We start from the raw sequence: 14,692 nt of genomic DNA on the forward strand, positions 1-14,692 counted from the left end.
GACCCCTCCCAGCTCTGCATAATTCCTCAGAGATCATATAGGTCTCCACTTTAAATATAAATATATATATAAAACTTCCCCCTGTCTTTTTCTCCTCCTCTTGCTCTCCCCCCCTTTTTTTTTAATTTCCTATAATAAAGTTTCCTATTGGATAAAATCAGCTCCCTGATTTATGCCCGGCTCCTATTGGAAGTTCTCAGGGGCTGACATCACTTAGGAAAGCGAGGGGGTAGGGCTGCCAGATCAGTTTGTCACCACCCAGGCTCCCTAGCCTCTGGCTGGGTGCAACTTCCATTTTAGGTGTTGGATCTGAGAGAAAAAAAAAGACGGAGAGAGAGAAAGAAGAGCAGGAAAGATCCTGAAAGGAGGAAGAGGTGGCGAAAAATCAACAACCTTGCTGGATTTGTCTTTCTCAGAACATTGACGAAGCCTTGGTTTTCTTTCTTAAAGGACTGGTTTTTAGAAGTCCACATTTGAGGTGTGTGCCTTTTTAAAAAATATGTGTATAGACGGGTAAAGGAGGATAAGCCAAGTTGAATTTTTGTCTTATGGTAACCGAGGGAATTTAAAAACGAGAGGGTCTGTTATGCTGACGGGTAACTTTTAAGCAGTTAATTTTTCTTTCTACTTATTTTGGGGAATTTTGGTATTTTTATCATATTTAAAGCAAAGTAAAATATTCAAGACCCAGAAACAAACTTCTGGTCTCTCTAATGTAGGGAGATGAATAGATTCAGGGGGGTGAGAGCAATTCCATAAATTTACATTATGGTGTGTTCTTTGATTTTATGTATTTTTTTTCTAGGTTAGGCTAACAAACTTCTGTTTTCAGAGCCCAAACCAAAAGTTGGTTTTTTTGGCATGTTGCGTGTGGGTTGGGAAAGGAATTTGTCCGGGTCGGAAGCTAGTTATACAGATGGTTCTTCATACGTTTCAAAACTTTTTTTTCTCCCTTTTATCATTAGATTTGTGGAAGTGGAAAGTTGCAGGGAGCTTTGCAGCTTAAATGGTGATATTTTTTTCCCATAGAGAGTTTGAACGGCCCAGATCGGTTTCAGCCCTGCTGTTCCTGGGTGGATCCTTCTTTTACTTTTCCAGGTGTGGTGGGTAGGAGCCTCATTCTCCTTCTAGACTTAGCCTCCCTGCTTTGCCTTATAAAAGAAAATAAATGGATCCATGGTAACTGAATTGCCATCCCCTTACTTCTAAAACTACCTTTGCTAGCAAAGATTTGTGGAGGTATTGTATGTTCAGTCTGCATATACGATAACGTTTGGTTTATGTGCTTAAAGGAGTAAGGAAATTCTAATCATGCTTGTTAGTTCACCTGAGTAAAGTGGCACATGTGAAAATATTTTCAGCTTTGTGCTCTCTGAAAGGGCCTTGGATTAAAATAAGGTTAGGCTAAGAGTAAAACACTTACACAAACTTTAGTGTTTAGGATGCAGTTGAGAAAGCACAAGGGGAATTCTTATTTTTAAACCAAACTGAAAGTTGTTTTTTGGAGGTGAGTTTTTTATTTGGTTAATTTGCCGTGAAATCAGAAGTTTTTAAGATCTGAAGGCCCATGACTGCTTTCATATCTTATATTTAATTTTAAGATTTGTTTTTGTTTTGCAAACACATTCTTGTAAAAATACTGATGCCAGATAACCATATAACCAACTCATCAGTGGCTGAAAACTGGATGTTCTCTTCCTTCTCCCTTTGAAAATGCGAATCATTTGAAAATTAAAACTGCAATAGATACTGCCTAATTGTAACAAGGTGGGCCTTAATATGTAAGCTGCTCATTAGCTTTAAACTGGTATGTATCTATAATAATCCTCTGATTTTGTACCCCCCACCCCTTAATTCTTTTCAGACTAGAGCACTTCCTTGAATTTCTTTTCCAGACATGAGTATTTCTTGAAAGCTGATTTCATTCTTGTGAGGTTGTGGCTTCAGAGGAAATGGAACTTTGTTCCTTCTTTTAATATAATTTATGCAAGGGCTACAGTAAGATTTTAATGTCTGGATCTCCTAATTATAGCAAGTGCAGTTAAAAAGAAAGAAAAAGGACAGTGTGTACAGTTTGTTGGGCTGTAGTTCTTGTTTCATTTCCAGATTTTCAAATGCTCTTTCTGCCTTGACCCCAGCCTAGGGGTTTCTTGGTGGATCTTTGGAGAATTGGTCATGTTGCTACCGGAGTGTCAGTTTCCCACTCAGCCTTTAGGGGGAGGGATGAGGGAATCTGAAGAAGGAGTACAAAGGCAGTTTGAAAATAGATTCTGGATGACTGAGTGGTGGTGGTTTGGGTCCAGCTTTAAATGCTGGGCTTTGTGTAGCTGCAGTGAACATCCTAGTTAACTAGCGTCCAGGACTGTTTCACGAACTGAGGCATTGTTTTGACTGGTGTGTACTATTAGAGCCTTTTGGTTGATAAGATGGAAGATTTGTCTTTTACCTCACCTCTACTAGTTCTTCCCGGAAATATAATAAGGGGTGTGAATAAGTAAATCTTTTATTTTTTGTTTTGCTCCCCATTTTGGTTTTGGGGTAAAAAAAGACAAGTAAGTGAGAGTTGTGCAGATTTTTCTTTCCTTGTCTGACTCCTATATGCTGTTGGTTTCTTTGTTATATGACTAAGGTATGGTATGTTCCAGGTGGGGGCCTCCTTTGGGTGCTTAGAGCCCTAGTGCCTTTCTTAGGGTTCCAGTTATGGAGAGTTAGAGGGGTTAGAACATGTTCTTTCAGCTAGGATAAAAATGGGGACTATTGGAAATCTTAAAAATAAAAAAAAAGCTCCAAGTAATTGCAATTCAGCCTTGAATTGGGTTTATGAGGTAGTTGCTCTCTAGGGATGAGTGAGAGAGGATGGATGCAAATAAATTAAGCATAGATCACTATTCAATTGGAATAGCAAAATGATTAGCTCTGTAATAATTTATTGCTTTCTATTTTGGTACCTGGTGGTCCCTTGTTAATAACTGCCCACCCTCCCTCCCCCACCCCCCTCCTTGTTTTTTTACTGAGTGCTAAGCATTTTGCATAAACTATTGTATTTACTTAATTTCCTACAACAACTTTTTGTTTGTTTGTTTCTTGGTTTATTTTTTGTTCTTTAAGGAATTTGAGCCTCAGAGAAGCTGAGGTTTGCTGAAAATTTCAGTGCTTGTAAGTGACCAAGGCCAGGATTACACCCTGGTCTGACTAACTACAAAGTTAGTGGACTTAACCACTAAAACACTGCCATTCTCCACAGAGAATAGAAACAAGAGCCAGAACTAAAATGAGCCCTTGCTAGAGGCTCATCTTGCTGAAGGTCAGTGCTCATTTAGATTTCCAACCCCCTCCGTGTTAGAGTAATGTACGTAAAAAAAAATCCATTTCCCATAAAGCCTGTGGGGAGGTGGGGAGCGAGCTATGTTAGAATGGCTATTATTTCAATCTTTAGAACAGGAGTCTTTCCATATGCACACCATTGCCCTCCTCGAATTTCTTAAACTTACTAGAAATGTCTCAAACTTCATTTGATTGTCAGTGAAATTTCTTCTTCCAGAGAATTTTCTGGCATGTGGTTTGGAATGATATTGCCAACTTGCAGGGAGAGGTTTGTAGCAGGTAGTTCAAATAATGTTTATCACACTGTATTAAAATTGTCTATTTATTTATTTTTTGAATTTTATTTAATTTATTTTTTATACAGCAGGTTCTTAGTAGTTATCTATTTTAATACATATTAGTATATATATTGTCAATCTCAATCTCCCAGTTCATCCCTCCCCCCTCCCCCCACTTTCCTCCTTTGGCGTCCATACATTTGTTCTCTACATCTGTGTCTCTATTAAATTATCTTTTATTTTTGTCTTTCCCTCTGTACTGACCTGCTTGAGTGTAGGTACTGTTTTACCTCTGTATCCTCTTAGCACCTATCTTAGTGTCTGGGATATATTGAGGTGCTTAGTAAGCTTTGGTTAAATAGGCACTATGGGAATCAGTGAGGGACTTTTGTGGGGAAGGCTGAAAGGAAGTTGAAATAGGAAGCAATTCAACAAAGATTAATAAAATTGCAATGTAATTTTGAAACTTTAGTCTGTAGTTTCAACCTTTTACACATCTCCCACCTTCCTTTTTTTTGTTTCTGCGGTACGCGGGCCTCTCACTGTTGTGGCCTCTCCCGTTGCGGTGCACAGGCTCCGGACACGCAGGCTCAGTGGCCATGGCTCACGGGCCCAGCCGCTCCGCTGCATGTGGGATCTTCCCGGACCGGGGCACGAACCTGTGTCCCCTGCATCGGCAGGTGGACTCTCAACCACTGTGCCACCAGGGAAGCCCCACCTTCCATTTTTAAATAAAGTTTCTGGAAATAATTGAAGATTTAAAATTTTAATTTCTCTTTAATCCTGTTTTCTTTCTGGGCAGACGGTACAAATAATAGTGTAAAAAGTAGGGGTCCGGGACTTCCCTGGTGGCGCAGTGGTTAAGAATCCGCCTGCCTGTGCAGGGGACATGGGTTCGAGCCCTCGTCCGGGAAGATCCCACACGCCACGGAGCAACTAAGCCCGTGTGCCACAACTACTGAGCCTGTGCTCTAGAGCCCGCAGATCACGACTACTGAGCCTGTGTGTCACAACTACTGAAGCCCATGCGCTTAGAGCCTGTGCTCCACAACAAGAGAAGCCACCACAGTGAGAAGCCCAAGCACCCCAACAGAGTAGCCCCTGCTCACCGCAACTAGAGAAAGCCCGTGTGCAGCAACGAAGACCTAACGCAGCCAAAAATAGATCAATAAATAAATTTAAAAAAAAAGAAAAAAGTAAGGGTCCTAGTCAGTTCATTTCATACTATAGGCAGCTGTTAACTTCAACCACTGAAACCTTAAATGCAGCCATTTTCTTGGGGAGAGGAACTCATTACCCAGAACATATTAGGGCAGCAGCAGGGAACTATTGCTTTCAGCCATGTTGGAAGTGAATGGTTTTTATACTTGTTAATAAAAACAAAAAGCTTGGGAACATAGTGTTTTTTTTTTTTTTTTCCTCGGTACGCGGGCCTCTCACTGTTGTGGCCTCTCCCGTTGCAGAGCACAGGCTCTGGACGCGCAGGCCCAGCGGCCACGGCTCACGGGCCCAGCCGCTCCACGGCATGTGGGATCTTCCCGGACTGGGACACAAACCCATGTCCCCTGCATCGGCAGGCGGACTCTCAACCACTGCGCCACCAGGGAAGCCCGGGAACATAGTTTTGAACATTAGTGCTTCAAAGAAAGTATGTTTGGATATCATTGTACTTTTTTCACTGCTTTCACTGTGAAACTTCAGGAGATTTTGTTCACAAAGTGGGAAGTCTATGAGTTTAAGAACCCAAATTAATTTTCATGGGAAATTTGGAATAATAGTAACAAGAAATTTGCCTAAAGGAACAAGCCATAGGTTATCAGTATGTGATTTCATGTTCTCTTCCCTTGCAAAAGGGGTTAAATGCTTTGAGAAGCTGAAATAGGGATTGCTCTGCCTAAATGCAGCTGCCTCCAAGGTTTGCAATAGAGGGCATTGATATAGCCTGGCAGGGAGATTGTGAAGGCGGGGAAGAAAAACTGTTCAAGTGGGATATAAGGGTATGGATTGATTTGTAGTTAGTTATATTGTATAATGTATTTTTAGAAGTAATTTTTTCCCACTAAGTCTACTTGGAATTGCGTGTTATTGATTATTAAATATTGAGTATTGAGAACGGGGCCCACATTTACTATTCTGGTTCAGGGACAGTGTTCCCCATTTTTAAGGCCATTTCCTCTCCAGTGAGTTCTTAAGCCTTTCTGGAGTGGTGTGGGCAATTTATTTTATTTTTTTAAAATTTATTTATTTATTTTTGGCTGCGCCGGGTCTTCGTTGCTGTGCGCAGGCTTTCTCTAGTTGAGGCGAGCGGGGTCTACTCTTTATTGCAGTGCGTGGGCTTCTCATTGCCGTGGCTTCTCTTGTTACGGAGCATGGGCTCTAGGCGCGCAGGCTTCAGTAGTTGTGGCACGTGGGCTCAGTAGTTGTCGTTTGCGGGCTCTAGAGCACAAGCTCAGTAGTTGTGACGCGTGGGCTTAGTTGCTGCGTGACATGTGGAATCTTCCCAGACGAGGGCTCGAACCCGTGTCCTCTGCACTGGCAGGCGGATTCTTAACCACTGCACCACCAGGGAAGTCCCGGGGTGGGCAATTTAAATCAGGCATGTAGTGGGAATTCTAAGGATCCAGAGTTTTCTTAAAGCCTTCTTTGATGGCTAACAGATAATTTGGGCATCACTTTCACAAAACTTGTGCCATTGTGTGATGATAAAAGAAACTTTAACTTTTTATTTTGAAAACATTTCAAGCTTACAGAAAAGTTGGAAGAGTAGCACAATAACTCCTATATACCTTTCATTCACCTTGACACCAATTGTTAAAATTTTGCCACAAATGCTTAATTATTCTGTATTTTTTGATCAATATGCTGACTAAACAGGGAATTTCCAATCTCAGTGTTCCATAAATGTAGAGAGGCAAGGCAGCTTTGCATGGTTAAGAGCATGGATGCCAGAGCCAGACTGCATGGGTTCAAATCTTCTACCACTTAACTAGCCAAGTAACCTTGGGAAAATTGTTTAATTGCTCTATGCCTTGACCTCCTTGTTTGTAAAATAAGGACAATAATATTAACCATCTCACAGGATTGTTGTGATGATGAAGTGACTTAATACGTGCAAAATTCATAGGATGTTGCCCAGCTCATGGGAACACCTTGTGTTTGCTATTAGAATGGATACTTTAAGTGAACTCAAACAAACATCATTTGTCTGTTGGACTAAGTTCCCTCTAAGGTGTCTTAAAACCTGAGACTCTATGGTGGATATAGATGCTTATATTACAGAATAAATGGGCATCCTGGATGGATAGGCTAACTTTTTTTCTTTAATGGGGAAAAAAGTGCCTTTAGCAATAGGCAGGTTTGGGGAGTTACATGGGCAGGGTTGTCCAAAATATGGGTGCTAGGGGAATGGATAACCCTTAATAAAGTAAAGTAAGGTGTGAGTGAGGGAGGAGAAGCTGGTGGCAAAGCTTGAATCTCTTGCAGTAATTTCTTAGGAGTCTTGGATACTTTAGGGGAAAAAACAGCAATACAAGTTTCTCCCACCTTTTTGTGTCTACAAGAGACAGAACTCTAGCACCCAAGGATAAACTTCCTTTAATCTTGGCAGAGAGTGGGTTGAAAAAGCTCTCTTTGGGTTTATTATTCTTGACTTTGAACCAGATTCTTTTCCTTGCCGTCTCACTTGTCCAACCAGGATTTTTTAGGATAACGTTAGTTTTGAATGTACAGGAAACAGTTACATAGCAATGAAGGCAGTTTTTTTTACTATGTCTTTCTTGAAATAAACCTCCCTTTTTTATGTTCAGGAAACATCATTTTCTATTTTCAACCTTTATTTAAACTGAGACTTGTAGAAATTTTGAGTTCATCAGTGCTTCCTATGAGAAGTGTGCCTCTAAGAAAAAAGTCTGCTCTTCTATGTGGAAAAGCTAAACTGTGGCCTGTGGGAAATACATATGTGTTAGATGCAGCCTTGCCTGGAAACTTTTGGTTTCTTCCAGCCTAAGATTTTCCTTCTTTTTTTCCTTCCCTCATACTAAATAACCCATGAAACTAGTGTTCTGAATAGTATTTAAACTTAATTTCTATTGACACTCCGTAGCTTCCTGTCATAACTCCTTCACCCAGCTCTCCATATTTTTTTTAAACCCCCATTTCCCTCTACTGATTCTCCTACATTTTCTTCTTTTCATTTGCTTTCCCCTTTTTATTTGGTGTCTCCCTTTGTCTTTTTGCCTCCCGTCTTTTTTCCCCTTAGATTGGTGGTCTTCATGGGCATCACTTTGCCTCACTGACACATAATGTGGAAGAAATTTCTTTCTTTTTCTTAATTTATTTATTCATTCATTTATTTTTGGCTGCGTTGGGTCTTTGTCGCTGAGCGCAGACTTTCTCTAGTTGTGGCGAGCGGGGGCTACTCTTCGTTGCGGTGCACGGGCTTCTCATTGCGGTGGCTTCTGTTGTTGCAGAGCACCGGCTCTAGGCGTGCGGGCTTCAGTAGTTGTGGCACATGGGCTCAGTAGTTGTGGCATATGGGCTCAGTAGTTGTGGCGAGTGGGCTCTAGAGCGCAGGCTCAGTAGTTGTGGTGCATGGGCTTAGTTGCTCCACGGCATTTGGGATCTTCCCGGACCAGGGCTCAAACCCGTGTCTCCTGCATTGGCAGGCGGATTCTTAACCACTGTGCCACCAGGGAAGTCCTGGAAGAAATTTCTAGTTCTTAAAATAGAATAAATTGTACTCATGTGGTGAAGGTACAAGTATTAGGATACTGCTTTTGGTTTATTTCAATTAGGTCTAGATTAGGATTAAATGTTATGATTCAAGAAGATTGATTTCTTCTAGTAATTAAGATTAGGTTTTATTTTTTCGATTTTCAAATCTCATCCACATTTACTCATTAATTACTCATTTTGGTTCAGTTGACAGTAGAGCAAAAGATACTTAGTTTTCCCAAAGTACATTGTCAATTTTGTGTGTGCTTCCCATGTTCTGTATTGGAATGTGGTCTCATATTGAGAGGTCTCTTTGTGGAGTGAAAAGGTTTTTGTTTTAGGGAGCTTACATTTGAAAAACCAAAATATATTCTGGTGGTTGAGGTTATAAGGCATTGTTGTAGAAATTAAGTCAACTTCTCGGTACTTTTATCAAGGCACCTACAGTTCCCATTTCATTGCAAGTGAAGTAAATCTCATTGAAATAAAGTAGCTGGTGTATATTCAGTACACTTTTAAAAATAGAGTGGTCTATTTTAAAGGAGAAATTGGTGCCAATCTGATTTCTTTCCATTGTTTCTTTGTTGGAATGGGGGAAGTACTGTAACCTCTCTGTTCTTCTCTTCTCTGTTGACTACTTTGTAAACCAGGGCAGAATTGGCCATTTGAATGTCTACCCCGCTGAAGGTCAGCCAAATCTGCAGGTAAGGCTACTGGAGACCCCAATTGATGGGCCTAAGGTCACAGTTAGAAAAAATGTGTAGAAAGAAAAATGAAGTAATACTGATTTATTTTTCTAAACTTTAACTTTTTGTTTTCATTAAAAAAGTAAAACATCTTCATTCATTCATTCAAAAGAAATTTGAGAGCCTGCTATGCACCAAATAGACCTCACAGAGCTTACATTCTAGTTGGAAGAGATAGATATTAAGTAAGCAAGTAAATATATAGTAAGTCAGAGTGTGATAACACTATTGAGAAAAAAATAAAGCAGAATATGTAGGGTGGTGAATAAGAAGTGCAGGGGTGGGAGTGAGATTGTTTAATACAGAGTGGTCAGGGAGGGCCTCACTTACAAGGTATGTTTGAAAGAGACTTAAGAAATTAGAGATTGAAGTCCTATAGATATGGGTACAGAGTGCAGAGGCCCTGAGGCTGGTTTGTTACCAGCAAGCAAGAGAGATGGGGGCAGTATATGTGTTCAGAGAGGTCCAATGGGTGTGTGTTGGAGAGAAGGGGGGACACAGTGTAGGACCTCCTCCTGCACTATACGGTACCAAGAAAAGTCTCCTCGCTTCAGACCCCAGAGACAACAGCTGTTAACGATTTTTTGTGTAGGCTTTGTAAGGAGTTGAAGGAACACCTGGCCCAGCCTCCATCTTCGTCCCATTGTAGAAGTTGCATGTGAGTATAGTCAGCACATAATTTGCAAAGTAGCAGAATTTGCATAGGTTGATGACCCTTGTCTTGGAGAATGATAAAAGTAAGGCAACTACTTAGAATAAGCTTGTATGTGTTTGGGATGGGAGATCAAAATTTTCTTCCCTAGAGAAATCTATTTCTCTACCTTCTTATCTACAGGTTCAAATTTCTATGAATAGTAGAAGTGACAGCCTTCTTTTTGAGTACATTGAGTTTCCTTTTGAGTACATTTGTTGATTTGGTTTATGACCAAATATTATGCCTACCCCGCTTATCTGCTGCTTTTCGTTTTGCTCATTAGACCAAAAAGCTCCTGCTTCCCCGCAGCCCTAATCATTGGAATTAAATGGCTTCAGGTACCATTTTATAGGTCACCGTATCCACATTTCTGTCTGGCACATCAGGGGACGTGATCAGTCCTGATAACTAACCGTATGTCTCTTTTCCCTTTCTATATGTGTGTTTAAGCAGTAATGGTTGTTAAAGCGTGTTGCTGAACCACTTGGCCTGGTTGGCTTTGGTGGGATTGAAGAAGAAGCACCAACTGTTTAGTGATTGATGTTCTGTGGCAACCCCGTAATGGAAAGTAAAAGGATATTTGATTACCAGAGTAGCTGTGTCTTGAATCACCCATTCTTACTTTCCCTCTTAAGATTTCTGGTTTAGCTAGCCTGTCCTTCAGTGAAAGAATTTCTCTGTCTCTCTCTGTTAGGAGTTTAGCCCTAGAACTTGACCTGGTTACCCTCTATTCTTCTTTTTAATTATAACTATCTAGTTGTCATTCTGTTACATAATATCATCCTTGGGCCATGACCTCAATCAGGAAACATTTTTCCCCCTTCCATCTGCTTCCTCTTTGGTCAGGTAACTGTATATCATCTTGCAGGAAGTACTCTAGGCAATCAGGTTCCCCCAATTTTGAAGTTGCTTTAAATAACTGCTTGATGTATATTACTTCAGCATTTATAGATGTTTGTAGTTGTCTTGAAAGTATGTCTTGCCATGCCATTCTTCTTTCCTAAGTCTTCAGTGACATGCTTCTTTGTGGAAATATTTCTCTTTATGCCTCTTCTAAAAACATCTTGCTACTCACTTGCCCTTACTCAAACCAGAAGTTAGTGACTTGGATAAGTGTCAGAGGTAACACTTGAATCCAGAGTTTCTGGTTACTTCTATTGTCAACTGGGCTAAAATTATCTAGGGTCTTGAATGCTAGATTTAGGACTTCGGACTTCTTTGGGGATGGAATGTGGAACAGTCTTTGAAAATGTGGCACAGCTCTTTGTTCCTTGGAGGAAAGTTAAACTGAGTCATTTAAAAAATAACTGGGTTTACAAATTGGTACATTGTCTTCACAACAGTTGCAGGTTACATGGTGGCACATTTTAGATTATTAATAACTCGTATTACTCTTGAATATGTACATATGTGACAACATGCATGCAGTATGAAATTATTATATTGGCAACTAGATGAACATTGAATCCTAGAATTGTGTATGGTTTCATTTTTATAAAAATATTTAATAAGATTTGGTTGGATTTTCATATTATTAAATAAAAATTCTAGCTCTGTATGTTAAATTAAAAAAAAATAGTTGGGTTGTCCAATCTGCAGTGTAAATAGGGATGTCCACCACTGTAGCAACTCAGGATTCCAAAGTGAGACAGTTCTTCCTTTTAGGTTCTGAGTCTAGAATATAGCATTTAGGATTGTGTCATTCTGGCCATTTATATATTTAAATCCATGCTTTCAAATCCAGACTGAACAATGAGCTGTCTGCTGAATAGTAAAGCAGGTCCAAATAATGTATTTTATAACTAATGCTTTTTTGGGAGAGGAATGTGGTGGTCAGAAGGTTGTCAGGGATAGGCCAGTACGGTGGTTCCCAGTAGCTGACTCTCAGAATCACTTTGAGGGCTTTTTGCAAACATGAATTCTGAGGCATTCCCTCCAGAAATTGAGGTATGAGGGTTGGGGAGGTAGATTTGGGAGATTGTATTTTTTAAAAAGCTTCCCAGGTGATTCTGATCACTTAGGCTTGAGGACCACAAGATCTGAACATTTGAGTTAAGCTACATATCTATATGATTTCTCAGATGGGTGGTTATTTACTTAGTATAAGAAGTAGAGAAGAATAGTTCATGGTAGTAGACACGGTAAGAAGGTGGCTAATTTGAAGTTTTCTACCTCTGTATCCCGTATTATTTTGGAATTACAGATGTCACTGCCTGATTTGGGGATTCTGCCAGCACTTAGTATGGAATTGAGGACTTGCCTCTTAGGGGGAAGGGAAACTTTTAGACCATATCTCCATTTCCCCTCTCCATTTTGAAATTGTGGAACAAATTCAGGAGAGGATGTTAACATTGAAACTCAGCTGGACAATTTGTTTAAAACTCGACAGGAAGGGCCAATGTTACTTCCTGTCTGAAAAGGAAGTGCTGGCTTCCTTCCCTTCCTCCTTGGCTAATGCTGGTCAACTTAGAATATGGGTGGGGGAGGGGCTGATCACATTACTACTTCAGCTGGCTGTTCGTTCCATGGGAGATAGGGCTATCATCAATGTTCAGTAGCACAAGCATTTGCTCCCTTCTTTCCTTGCTTGTAACATGGTGATGGGTGCTCTGTGGGCTCCTGTCTACTTGCCCTTATGTGATAGCCCTGTGCTAGGTTTGGCTGTTGCAGTCCAGGAAGGCTTCCAATCTCCCAGACATTATTTTACATTCAACCTTATACCTCCCCTGTATTCTCTGACATTTGAAAATAGATCAAGGAGTTGTAGGGAAGAAACTGCAATCCATTTGACACTGAGGGGTAGGTTGTGGAAAGGAGAACATAATTGGGCAGAGGGGAGTGGATGACAAAAGTTTCTTATTTTAAATTGAGCCAAGAAAGCATTCCTTCTAAGTGGGGCCAGTTGGCACTCTTCCTGCTATTTTAGTTCTGGCTTCTCCTTCCTACTGGCCAATTGTATTACGTGTTTGATGTGAGTTTGAACTGTGGTCTCTGGGGTTGGGGGGAGGGAGAGTGGTGGAAACAGCTGGCGCCTTCATCAAGCTATCTCAATTATGCTGCTTTTCAGGGTGCTTAGCGGGAGGGTGGTAGAGGAATTGGATGTGTGTTAGCAGAGTCCTAGCAACTCGCAGTAGTGGGATTGGATTCTTGGGCACTCTTAATGCTATGTGGGATGTTGGCTACTTGGAATGCAGCAAAACCTTTTCCCAATCACATTCTTCTCTCTGCCTCCCCTCCCTCCAGTTCTTTCAGCTTTGGGCCTGACTTGGAGAGAAAGGGGGTACGTGGGAAGTTATATAGCAAAACAAATTCATACTTTTCCAACCATTGAGTATTCAGCTTAAGTCTTGGACCCTTCCATTGACTTTCTCCTTACCCATTTGTTATTCCTTTGGTTGGGTTTTCTAAATGTCTGCAAACAGCCAGAGATACAAGTAGACCAGGACTTTTGAAGAAGTTGTGCTGAATTGCGATCAGTTGGCTATACTGGTCTCCTTCCCTCCTTCCCATCGTGGGTTTCTATATTTCTGAGTCAGCGTGCAGTTTGTCTCACCTACTCAGTTTGAGGCAGAGAACCTGCGGAGCATCCTTTTGGAGTAGCAGTAGCAGCATTGATACGGATGTGTCCAGTTCTGTCTGGGGTGTGTCTTTTATAACCCTCTTTTTTTTTTTTTTTTAAGTATCTCAGAAAACTCTTCTACTCTACTATTTTTATCTGCTTTTTATATAACCATCTCACACAGTAGTACTTAATTGACTGATTTATTTGGCCTGGGCTATAAATAAGGGAGAATTGGATAAGAATACCAACAATTGTAACTAATTTTTAAAATTATTCTTGAGTGAAAAAGGGAGTTAGTCCGATTTAGTGCTAGGTAAGAGATCTCTAACTTTTTTGTGTGTGTACTTCAGTGATAGAGTTTGCAGTGGCTAGGACCTGCTGTTAAGTTCTGTTCTAAAATGTAGTGTTGCTCAATATTCTTTTTTCTATCCCGTTCTAGAATGGCTGACTATTGTGTATATACCTGCCCCACTTCCTTTCATCTGGTTATATCATAGCCAGATATGGACTAATTCCTTCTAATTGTGCTGTTTTAGACTTATCTCCTTTTGCATCAGCATGTACTATCCGAATCAGGCTTCTGCACAGAGTACTTCTAGCAGATCCAAGAAGGGGAAAGGAGTGGAGGAGAAAGGGAGGAGAAAAGATGAGAAATGATAGTGTATTACTAGTTAGTTGCCTGGAATGTCCCTCTGGTTTGAGAACTCTGTGCTGAGCCTTATACTATGCTTTATGCAAGAATTGAGCCCTGGGGGCAAAGGGTGTTGTTTTGGATTTCAAGAGTCTGGCTAAATAGAGCTTGACTTCTATCTGCATCTTTGCTTCTGAAGTTTAGAGCTGACGTCCAGTGGGCTTGTTTAAGATAGCAGAAAAATGTATCATTTATCCCATTCTTGGTGTCAGCTGTGGACCCTTACTAGGAAGGGAGGCTTTCTTTTCTGATGAGGTTCCAAGTCTACAGACCCTGATCCACTCCAGGGGGAGTAGTGAGCGGGAAAAGCTGTTTGTTGTGTTGACTTTTTTTTGCTGCAAGAACTACTGTGCAATTCCTAGTGGGCCTCCTTTCATTCCCTAGGGAAGTAGATAACTTTGCTCCTAGCATCTGCTGATACCTATTCTGCCTCTTTGTAGGGTGGAGTCTGCTGCCTTTGTTTGTTCTGTTTGGGGCCTCTTAAAAAATCAGCTTTATGCTTGTGGGGAAAAGAGTTTGAAAGACTTTGAAAACAGTAGAAATGGGTGAGAGAGAAGTTGACAGAGGATGTGTCCTGAAGTAGTTTTTCCAGGTGGGAATATTCCATTGACTGAATTCAGGTTGGTTATCAGATTGCCACGATGAAGCTTTCTATGAGATGTATCACACGTAGCTGAGCTGAGT

At 40.8% G+C, this 14,692-nt stretch overlaps 1 protein-coding gene across 4 annotated transcripts in view; it reads left to right on the forward strand.

Moving 5' to 3' along the window:
- The first annotated feature begins 272 nt into the window (after positions 1-272).
- CTNND1 (catenin delta 1) overlaps positions 273-14,692 on the forward strand; it is a 47,225-nt gene continuing 32,805 nt past the window's right edge. For all 4 annotated transcript variants that reach the window (XR_014297075.1, XM_082659756.1, XM_082659757.1 and 1 more), the window contains exon 1: positions 273-478. The gene's annotated coding sequence lies outside the window, so the exon portion shown is untranslated. The remainder of the gene's footprint in view (positions 479-14,692) is intronic.

The sequence above is a fragment of the Grampus griseus genome (genome assembly GCF_964374135.1).
Source record: "Grampus griseus genome assembly, chromosome: 8".
NCBI lineage: Eukaryota > Metazoa > Chordata > Mammalia > Artiodactyla > Delphinidae > Grampus > Grampus griseus.